The 12,169-nt window shown below is 32.7% G+C and overlaps 1 pseudogene; it reads right to left on the bottom strand.

Annotated features, from left to right (window-relative positions):
• Nucleotides 1-440: 440 nt before the first annotated feature.
• Nucleotides 441-3,418, bottom strand: LOC18044158 (annotated as a pseudogene).
• Between the last annotated feature and the right edge of the window lie 8,751 nt (nt 3,419-12,169).

Raw genomic sequence — 12,169 nt, 5'->3', positions numbered from 1 at the left:
ATTAATAAAACACATATAAAATAGTTTATTGCAATGCTTTCTATTATCATTATTGTTTAGGTATTAATGGTTTGTAATTAAATTCATACAATACAAATTATTACAAGACTTTGTGTTAAATAACCTACTTGATATTATATTTTATACTTAATGGTAACTAATTTTGAAAGATTTGTTTAAAAGAGATTATCATATTACAAATTTAAAGGAGGGCTGAAAAGTAATTTTAAATAAATATACTATTTAAGTGAAATTGTTTCAAACTCTAAGGGTGATGACCATTATTTTACAAAAATTATCCACCCACTTGAACGGTTACCATTATTTTTAAATTTTTTTAGTACAAATATTGTATACCATTGATTAGATCTAACGGTTCACAATTAATACATTATTAATGCTGTAAAAAACTTTACAGCATCATAGAGGAACCCGTCATATTATCATTACAAACTACTATATACAACTGTAAGACGAAGTAGAAAACGTGTTGTTTTCTTCTATTTATGTACAAATAATCAATGAAAAAGTGCACAAAAACCAGGCTTCCATTTATTTCAATTTCATCATCTAATGAGAGACGTCTTCAGAGACACAAGACCAGCAAGATGTGAAACAGAATCCTCATCACCAGATGGTCCAAAAGCCTCCCAAAAGCGAATAGTCTCATCCGCGCCAGCTGTTGCCACAGTTAGGCCATCAGGACTCTGCAACGCGTTGATATGGAGAAGTTAGTTAGATTCAGTTATTTTAAGAATACAGTCCGCCAGATTCTAAAGTCAAAAGTTCTTGCAAGTCAAACCTGGGAAAGATCGAGGATTCTGGAGTTTGAAGACTGTAACTCTCCCACTTTGGTCATGTTGGGGTATTTTTTTCAAGCATAGTTTGTTTCCATCTCCGCTTGCACTGAAGCCATGGCCACTTAGTATCTCTTTGTGATGCCTGTTCCACTCCAGTCCACAAATCTGCACGAAACATCATTGCCATAAGGAAAGTGAAATTCCAATCTGGACGGGCATATAAGGTCGATTTAATTTCCATCTGACAAATAATTTTTGTTTTTGGTCTATGAAAAACTTATAGGACCAAGGAGTGAAATATTTCACTTGCCTGTGCTTTTGCATCTACGCTGTGGATGCATGTTCCTTTTTGTACATTCCATATCTTAATACACCCATCTTCCTTGCCCCCACCGGTGGCAAGTACATTAACCTGATGAGGGCTCCAGGCAAGGGCTTTTACTCCACCGCAATGGTCAGTGAATCGGTGCAAAGATTTGGATGAACTCATTTTAGAATGTTCCCATATGTGTACAACATTGTCATTGCCACCGCTCGCCCTTCATTAGACCATTTCAGTCCGCACACTTCTCCGGAGTGTGCTTTTATGCGAGAGGTCACATTGTTTGATACTCTGACTGCAAGTGCATGGAATGGATAAAAAAGTCAGTATGGGAATGATTAATAATTAGAAAAACTGTGAAGGGAGGGAATCTGGTTTAGATTTCCAGGAAGAGATGATGAAATTCAATTACCATGGTGATTAATGATGGATTTGTCTTTGCAGCCTGATGTTAATATGTGACCGTTCCAATGGTTCCATGATGAAGTTGCTACTCTTCTATGATGACCCTCCAGGTTTCTAACCTGTATGTACAGAATGAAATTATGCTTACAATCAACATGTTCAGAGACCAGCATAGCTGATTCAATAAGATTAGAGAAAGAAGAAGAGCGAAAACTAGAGGATTACAAGTTTTGAAGTCTCAGCATCCCAGAGTTGAAGTTTGGAGTCCATATATCCCACGGCCAAAGTTTTGGCATCATGAGACCATGATACACTTGTAGGGTAATCATCCTCCCCAGGAACTTGCAACAACTTTTTTACCTTCCCATTCTCCCATTTCCAGAGAAAGAGCGCCGGACCCAAAGCAACAGCAAGAACATTATTTCTCCCCCAATCTATGACTTTTGAATAATAGTCTTCCATTAGATATGGTGCATCCAGGATCCGAGCTTCTCTCTGCACACACCATGAAGTTAATATTGTTAGGTGCAGAACCATAAACTACATATAATCTTTGCAAGTTAGACAACTTTCTTCGTTTTCTGTCTATATGAAATAATGACTTAAGTTTGATTGAAATCAAAGCATGCTTATCCCAAATCCGCAATTCATGTCCAGTGGACAATCTTGAGTTTGCATCTCATTTTCCAAAAATATACACAGACAAATTATTGAAAAATTATATTCACATACTAAACTTCACAAGTCGTTCTAAAGTATTCATCAATAGGAAAGTATCACGGTGCTATAATGTTTAACAGATCCAAGACTCAAAAGCAGGCCGCATATAGCTATATGAATACAAGCATGTTCACACACAACCACTGCTACTTCTGTAAACTAGTCTTTCACTAATAGCTAATATGATTAGAACAGTTGAGTACCTTGGGCAAGCGTCGAGGTCGGGATGTTTTGGTAATACTATTTCTCAAGGCCTCAGCGTCCTCCTTTCTTAGCTCATCTATGAGACGATTCGACTTTCTACTTGATTTTTGGGTTCCCCTAAATATCAACATCCTAAATGGTCTCCCTTCCGAATCCAGAGTCAACTTCTCTTCAATTTTCTTTCTGTACTCATCCTATTACAAAGAGAAAACAGAACTCGTTAACCTAATTGTAACATTTTAGACAATTTATCATACAGATCATTTCAAGAAAATCCTATAATCCGAAACCCCAAAGAACCAAATTTCAACATATTCTTAACGACCCAACAAAGGAAACATAACAAGATCAAAGTGACACAAGAACCAATATCTAATTTAAGAAAAACCCATAAACCTAGGTCATGAATTTGAAATTTCAAAAAAAAAAATCACCAACAAAAACCCCAAAACAACAGAAAAAAATAAGTAAATTTTTAAAAATAAATCAATGAGAAAGAAAAACTTACACTGAAACTGGGATTGTGATAATGTTTGGTTGTGTGGGTCAGTAAACCGTGAGCTTGATCGAGATTCATCAAACTTCGGTTGGGTATAAACCGATCTCCCTTTTAACATGTACCCAAAAAAAAAAAAAAAAAAGATTAGTTAAAAAATACAAAATATAGAAAATTCAAGCAACAAGAGGAAAATGAAGATAAAAACAAAAATAAATAAAAGGGTAATTTTTTGGTACCGGAGAATTGAACGCAGAGGAGTTGCTTAGTGGCCTAATGGGAGAGTACCAGTCGGTTTCAACGAGTCTACTCGGTCTTGTTGAAGAATCCATTGACAGATTTCACAATGTTGACTGTGTGAAACAGAGAGATTCAAAAAAAACTCAAGCCTTTGTGGTTTTTAAGGTTGCGTGAAGAACAAGTCAGAAATTTGATAATCCTGTTCAGCGAAGGATTTGCTATCTACCGCCAAAACACCCCGCGACCGTTGTCATTTATAGCCGCCAAAGTATCGGGTCCGATCGGGTTAGGGTTATGGATTATGTTCGGATTTAGGGTATTTATGTCTAGTTTTTTAATTTGAACGCAAAAAAAAAAAAAATTGCAGTTTAAAGTTTTAGTGACCAACTTTTGTAGGAAATAATTTTTTTTATAAAAGTGTTTCTAAGAAAAATATTTAATGAGAAAATACTTTGATTTCTTTATCCAAAAAAACAAATATTTTCAATTTCTTGTGGAAAATATGCTTGCTATCTTATTCAAAAAATATTTAAGGGTTTAAAAATAAAAAAAAAACTTTTAATTTTTTTAAGAAAAGGTTTTCTTTTTGAAAAATTATCACTGCACCACTTTTATTTTACTTTATGTTTATCTAACCATTACAAAATTTTAACATGTTCTCTGCACCACATTTCTTTTTAAATTTGTATCAATTAGTCACTTTTACACTAACACCATTAAATAATTTAAACGAAATGGCAATTTTATCCCTAAATAAATTAAAAGTCCATTTTATCTTATAAAAGTTTTGAAAAATAAAAAATTATAATTATAAAAATACTACTAAATTTAATAAAAAAATAAATCTCAAATAAAGGTGCTCAACTAATTTTTATTAAATTTAGATTTTGCAAAATTTTAATACTAATTTTTATTAAAAAAATTAATTTTGAAAAATTTTAATAAAAATAAATAATTTATTTATTAAAAAATAAATTCTAAAATTTTAATAATCTAGGGGACTTTTATTAAATCCAAAAATTTTACAGTTATTTTTATAAATATAATTTTTTATTAAAATAATTTTTATTAAAAATAAAAATCTAATTTTGGGATTTATTTTTTTACTAAATTTAGGGTTATTTTTATAATTATATTTTGTTTTTATGTTTCAAAGCTTTTATAAGATAAAATGATCTTTTAATTTATTTAGGGGTGAAATTGTCATTTCGTTTAAATTATTTAACGGTGTTAGTGCAAAAGTGACTAATTGATAAAAATTTAAAAAGAAAGGTGGTGCAAAGAACATATTAGAATTTTGTAGTGGTTGGATGAACATAAAGCAAAACAAATGTGGTGCAGTGATAATTTCTCTTTCTTTTTTCATAAATTACATATATTGTTAGCCTAAAGGGCTACACATAATGTAATTTTGATGATAACAAACATGTGTCTTAAGTAAAAATAATAAATATTATATTTCACATTTTCACTAGTTTTTGAAAGATAATATTTATGCAAGTGAATTAAGTGAAATCAAGATTGAAGACACTCAACGGACAACGGCGACATCAAGAATATAGTTTAGAGCTCAACAAACAAATTAGTGCGATAAATTCTTGTAAAGCCGGTATGATTTAATTGATACATGATTTAGCATTTGAGAAGCTCAAGAGATTAATTTAATTAAATACTTTTCATAAACTAAAATGTTTTATTTTTATAAAGTAAAGTATTTTGTGGATTTAAGTAATTTGGACTTAAATGCTAAGATTTGAAATCTTTGATTTTAAATAAGTATTAAAATTTCAGAGTTGGACGTTTTTACAAACATTTGAAATGTTTTGGGCCATACTATATTTTATGAATATTTTGGACTAAAGTGAAAGGTTTTGAGAACTTTGAAAAATATAGGTATTATGTTGAAAAGGATCTTTGTGCGAAATAATAAAATATATGGGGTCATATCATAATTTCAAAAAGTTTGGGAAAGACAACTATTTTTAAGAAGTTCTGAAATTGGACCTATTTACAAAGTTTTCTGACGTTTTGAGTTATAGTATAATTATAGAAAGTTTTGGGTTAAAATGTAATTTTAGAGAATAGTGTTACTGTAGCAAATTCAAAAATAACGGTAATATCACTGTTCCTGAGCGGCTAGCCGGATAATCAAAGGACTAACCGCTTGGGTGTTGGAATTTACCTATAACGGCTAGTTTTCGGGCTTTAACTATAAAAACTCAACTTCAACTTCATTTTAAAGATCAACACAAGCAAATATAAGATCATATTGAAATATGAGTGTGCAACCCAAGAGGGGGGGTGAATTGGAATTTTAAAAATTATACTAACAAATCCACACAACAAGCAATCTAATGTCTTAATAAAAATTGAAAGCAATAAGTTCAATCAAAGCACAATAATTAAATAGCAAGGGAAGAGAAAGCAAACTCAAGGATTTTTACGTGGTTCGGCAATCCCCGCCTACGTCCACGCCTCCAAGCACACCGGGCTTGAGGATTTCACTATCCAAGCCTTTCCAAGGCTTCAAACGTTTACAATTGACTTTAAGGTGTCAATGAACCTTTACAACAAGAGATTATCTCTCTAATCTCTTCACTCCAAGTGTTTCTCACACTTGTACTCTCACAATTTGATGAGAAATGAAAATTACAACAAAAACTCTCTTTAAGAGTGGATTTACAAATGATAGCTCAATGAAGATTTAATCTATGAAGATTTTCGAATTTGAAGCTCAATATAAGTTGTGTGCACTTGTTTATGCTTGCTTGAGTTACCAAAAATGAATTGGTTTTGAGTTTATATAGTTTGAACTCAAAAACTAGCCGTTACTAGCCGTTATGCACATTTTTTGTCGTAACCGGCTTGCCGTTTAACCATATCCGGTAAGCCGCTTTCGTTCTGGTGCTTACTGCCCCGTATCCGGCTTGCCGTTTATCAGTATCCGGTAAGCCGCTTGCTACAGTAACTGCTACAGTAAAATATTTCCTGAAATTTACAATTTGACCCCAAAACTTTATAAAACTGTAGTATGGCCCAAAACGTTATGAAACTTTGCAAATAAGTCCAATTTCAGAATTTCTAAATAATTCTTCGTTAACCCCAAACTTTCTGAAATTATGACTTTGCCCAAACTTTGTGAATTATATAATGACCCCAAAATCATTTAAATAATTTCAAATAAGTCCAAATCCGAAACTTTAAAAACATTATCAAAGCTTTTAAAATACACGTGGTTTGTTATCATCAAAATCAATATTTATAGCCATATAGGCTAACAATCTCCCCCTTTTTGATGATGACAAAACACATTCAAAAATTTAATCTTGTTATGAAAAAGCTCCCCCTTAATCAATGCAAGTTAAAAAATGATTTGAAAATAGTTTAATAAAAACTCCCCTCGTATACATGCTCCCCCTAGATACATGCATATATTTTCATAACACAAATTAAATCATTCTCCCCCTTCATCATCAAAAAGAAAAACTTAATTGGCAAAGACAAAAGTAGCAAATTTTTATAAGTTTGAAAACATGTATTCTTCTCCCCCTTCATCATCAAAAAGAAAACTTAAAGGAAAAGAATAAAAATAGCAAATTTGTTACCCATGTTGTTCAAGTGGAAATTTTGAAAGAATCTCCCCCTAACAACAAGCATTACCTTAAATACAAGATAGTAATATACTCACAAATTATCATTATATCTCAAAATCATCAAGTCCTCACCATAATCATATATCATCAAAATCATCAAAAGAATACTCAAAGTGCATATTATTGTCCTCATTTTGACAATATTGAAATGATATATTATTTTGTCTCCCCCTTTGGACAACAAAAAAGTTCAAAATGCATATTATCCAAAAACATATTATATGCTCCCCCTAAATATATGGCCAATTAAAATTTTAACCAAAATGATTTTATCCAAAAACATATCATATTTATCTCCCCATTTATCATAAAAAAGATATATGCAATTGAAACAAAAGCATCAAAAATAATTCGATAAAGATATTACCAATTTTGTGCGAGGAAAAATTTCGGCAGAGTCTCCCCTTAAAATGCACAAATCCTCAAATACACAATATAGTTAAAAACGTTTCCATATAAGCTTAAACAATTATACCAAACCAACAACTCCATCCATTCATCAAGCGACACATATATAATTTTCAAATTCAATATGAATCCATATTTATACCAAAAAGAACATCTCAATGATTAATCAAGAAGCATATAAAAATAAAGCATGCAATTAATTCAAAGAGTCATATTCATTCTAAGAATTCAGAAAAATATCATCCAAATATAAATTATCCAAATATTAAACAACCATCATCCGTAATCCACAATTAAAACAATTATGCGTATGAAAATATAGGTGCATAATACAACCATCCACCATTGTTGGAACAAAAACAAGCTTAAAGATCCAATTTCGGGTTTACAAAAATTGAGTGAAATGGATTTGTTTGAGCCAAGAAAATCGATCCTAGAGATGAATGAAGCTAATAGATGATGTAGATTAGATCAAAAATAGGCTAAAGGAAGCTTGAAAATATAGAGAGAGAAACGGGTAGTTAGGTTTTTGATTTTGGGTTTTATGTGGAGAGATGATGAAATCAAGTTTTGAGAGTGAAAATTGAAAGAGTAATGGATGAATAATGAGTTGGATGATTGATTTTAACAAGAAAATGAGTGAAAGATGAAGAGATTTGAGAAAGAAAAATGGAGAACACTATTCACGCGGGAATGGAATGAGGATGGAATGATGGAGAACAAGTGAAGAAATCATGATGGAGAAGTGTTTAATGAAGATGAAATGCATGGGTATTAGTTTAAATGGTTGATTTGGGCATGAAAATGGATGAAAAATGAAGAAAATGGAGGTGAAAATGGATGGGTAGCTCACGGTTTTGAGGGAAGGAGAGAACATGTGCAGAAAGCTCACGAGAGAGGAAGAAGATGAATAGCACAAAAGCTCACGAATCCGGCTTGCCGAATTTCATTACCGGCTAGCCGGTTATAGGGCAGTAACTTGAAAAACCGAAAACGGTCTGCCGGATTTGAGATCCGGTTGACCGGATATGAACCCGAGAACAACAAGCAAGAATTCGGCTTGCCGGTTTTGATAACCGGTAGACCGGTTGTGAGGCAGTGAGTTCCCTTTCAAATTCAGTTTTTCGGATTGAAGAACTGGTTATCCGGAATTTGTCCCGAGAGAAATCAATAAGAAAAAATATTTTTCCGGATGAATGAAAAGGGAATATTTGCTTGCTCTTATACTTGTATTACACACACCATTTTATTTCCAGCCTTAAAAATTGATTAATTTTAAATCATTTTGAGATTTAAACTTTTCAATAAGTCATTTAATGCATGAGACATAAATGCATACAGGACCAAACATATGAAATCGTATCAAATAATAATGTCAATTTTATAAGTCAATGATGATATAACACAATTAACGACACAAGAATTCATGCATATAATTCATTCATCACAGTCATGAAACAATAAGCATCCAACAAGCATACAATCATGAAGCATATAAGCATTCAAAACTTAAGAACATGCAGAAAGGTCAATTTCAAAATAAAAACTGTATTGATTGAACCAGAATTAATGTGCAAGCTATATACCGTTGGAAAGATAATTAAGTTAACTTTCCAATAAATTTTACAGAGCTTGATTTAGAGTTCTCTAGAAGAAGTTATGACCAATTCATTACAGCCTGTGCAGACTCAGGATAAAATGCAGAAATGTCAAATTCGGAATAAAAACTGTATTGATTGAGCAAGAAGTAATGTGCATGCTATATACCATTGGAAAGATAATTGAGTTAGCTTTCCAATAAATTTTACAGAGCTGGATTTGGAGTTCTCTAAAAGAAGTTATGACCGATTCATTTCAGCATGTGCAGACTCAGGATTTTCAACGACTCATTTGATTTTCAAACAATTTTAATAGATTCAATAACATAAATAGAGATGTTAATGCGAAAATTTCATCATCCCAAGTTCATGCTAAATTTTTGAAAATTGTTCTTCGTAATAATTAAACATATAAGCATTCGAAAGTTAATAAATCAAACACACCACTTAACTATCATGCTTAAACACTTCATAAACATTAACATCAAACAAATCCATCATGATAAATCACTCAATATTACACACAATGATAATCAGGGGCGGACGCCATGTATGACCAAAGGGTGCCATGGCCCCCCCTGAATTTTAAAATATTTTGAAATTTGTAAATAAAATATGAATAGTTTACACACTGACCCCTATATAATTAAGTTTGGCCCCCCCTTAAATTTACAAGTTTAAATTTGCCCCCCCTTAAATTTCCTCCTGAGATCCGCCCCTGATGATAATTCCATCATGTAAACATACAAGCATACTTTCACAAATTCAAGCTACTATCCATTTATCATGATCCACTCAACATGATACCAAATGAATTATTAAATACTTACTAAGCTTAAAAGACCATCACTCATAATCAATAAGGCAATAATTGTTACCAAAACAATTAAACCATCTTGCCTCATTGTTTTTGCCTAGACCATGATCATCCTCACAAGCTTCATCAAGGGACTCTCCATCCTTCCTTATTTGTGGTACCTACAAAAAAATTATTCAAGTTGTATACTTTGGTACCCAAATATTCTTGGGTCCTTGAGTGTTAGCAATGGTTCTTTTTGGAACCCAAATACATTTTGCTCCATAATACACATTTCTTTTAATAGGACATCTATTCTTCATATGACCATTTTGATTGCAATAATGACATACAATTTTATGGTCACTTGTGGAGGTAGCCTTAACAAAATAATTCTTATAATATTTTTGTTTCAAGTAAGACTTATACCCAAGTCCTTCTTTATCAAACACACATTTTTGTGAATTAAACATGTTATCCAACATCTTTTGCCCATTTGTGAATTTCAAAACAATCTCATTCAACTCATTGCTCTTTTTCTTAAGCGTTTCATTCTCATTTTTCAAGTCATTCATGTGTGTCTCTAAGTGCTCATGTGAAGTGCTAGAATTTTCAAATAATGCAATACTATCGTGCAATGTTTTATTTTCTAATTCTAGGCATGTAATCTTTGCACATAGAGATTCATTTTCATTTTTGAGCTCTACCATTTTCTTTTTAAGACAAGTATTCTTTTTACCAATTTTTATCCAATTATCATGCAATTCTTTAAAAGCATCATATAATTCATCATAAGTAAAAAGATCATTTACCTCATCAAGATCATCATCCGATTCATCTCCAATTGCCATGAGAGCTAGATTTGTCATTTCTTGATGCTCTTCATCATCACTTGTTTCCTCATCGCTATCATCCCATGTGGCTACCATTGCTTTCTTCTTGAGCTTGTTGAGAAGAGGACATTCCGTTCTTATATGGCCAAGCTTCTTGCACTCATAACATTTGATTAATTCCTTCTTCTCCTTTCGGTTCTTGAGGTCTCTAGATTTTCTTCGCTCACCAGATTTCTTAAAAAGTTTTCTGAACCTCCTAGCCAGCATATCCATCTCTTCCTCATCCAGCTCGCTTTCCTCATCACTCTCATGTTTTGAGGCTTTGAGAGCAATGTTTTTCTTCTTCTCCTCATTGCCTCTTTCGGCTGCCAAGTCTTCCTCATAAGAAATAAGAGAGCCAATTAAATCATCAATAGGTAATACATTTAAATCCTTGGCTTCCTCAATGGCAGTCCTTTTTGGTCTCCATTCCTTAGGAAGTGATCTAATGATTTTCTTGACTTTCTCACTATTTGAAAAAGTTTTCCCTAGGGCTCCTAGAGTGTTCACTATGTCCGTAAATCTAGTATACATAGAGTACACATTTTCATTTTGTTCCATTTGGAACAATTCGTATTGTCGAGTGTATCTACTTATTTTAGATTCTTTCACTTGGTTTGTGCCTTCATAGACAACTTCAAGTTTGTGCCAAATCTCATTAGCACTTTCGCAACTAGACACTCTATGAAACTCTTTCTTATCTAATGCACAAAGCAAGGCATTCATGGCCTTGGAATTTAGAGAAGCTTTTCTCTTTTCGAATTCATTCCAATCCTGTGAAGGTTTTGGAATATCTTCTCCGACTTCATTTTTAGTCAAAGGCATGAAAGGACCATCATTAACGATTTCCCAAATTTCATAATCTAAGGCTTGCAAGTAAATTCTCATCCTAATTTTCCAATATGGGTAATCGTTTCCATCAAAGTAAGGTGGTCTAATTGTGGATTGTCCTTCCCTAAATGTTGAGTCATATTGGGTTGCCATTGATCTTTAGCTCTAGACGGTTAAGTCTAAACAAGAGCACCTCGCTCTGATACCAAATGAAATATGAGTGTGCAACCCAAGAGGGGGGGTGAATTGGAATTTTAAAAATTATACTAACAAATCCACACAACAAGCAATCTAATGTCTTAATAAAAATTGAAAGCAATAAGTTCAATCAAAGCACAATAATTAAATAGCAAGGGAAGAGAAAGCAAACTCAAGGATTTTTACTTGGTTCGGCAATCCCCGCCTACGTCCACGCCTCCAAGCACACCGGGCTTGAGGATTTCACTATCCAAGCCTTTCCAAGGCTTCAAACGTTTACAATTGACTTTAAGGTGTCAATGAACCTTTACAACAAGAGATTATCTCTCCAATCTCTTCACTCCAAGTGTTTCTCACACTTGTACTCTCACAATTTGATGAGAAATGAAAATTACAACAAAAACTCTCTTTAAGAGTGGATTTACAAATGATAGCTCAATGAAGATTTAATCTATGAAGATTTTCGAATTTGAAGCTCAATATAAGTTGTGTGCACTTGTTTATGCTTGCTTGAGTTACCAAAAATGAATTGGTTTTGAGTTTATATAGTTTGAACTCAAAAACTAGCCGTTACTAGCCGTTATGCACATTTTTTGTCGTAACCGGCTTGCCGTTTAACCATATCC

This window comes from Citrus clementina, unplaced genomic scaffold, assembly GCF_000493195.1.
Source record: "Citrus clementina cultivar Clemenules unplaced genomic scaffold, Citrus_clementina_v1.0 scaffold_4, whole genome shotgun sequence".
Taxonomy (NCBI): domain Eukaryota; kingdom Viridiplantae; phylum Streptophyta; class Magnoliopsida; order Sapindales; family Rutaceae; genus Citrus; species Citrus x clementina.
This window is presented reverse-complemented; position numbering and strand designations above follow the sequence as displayed.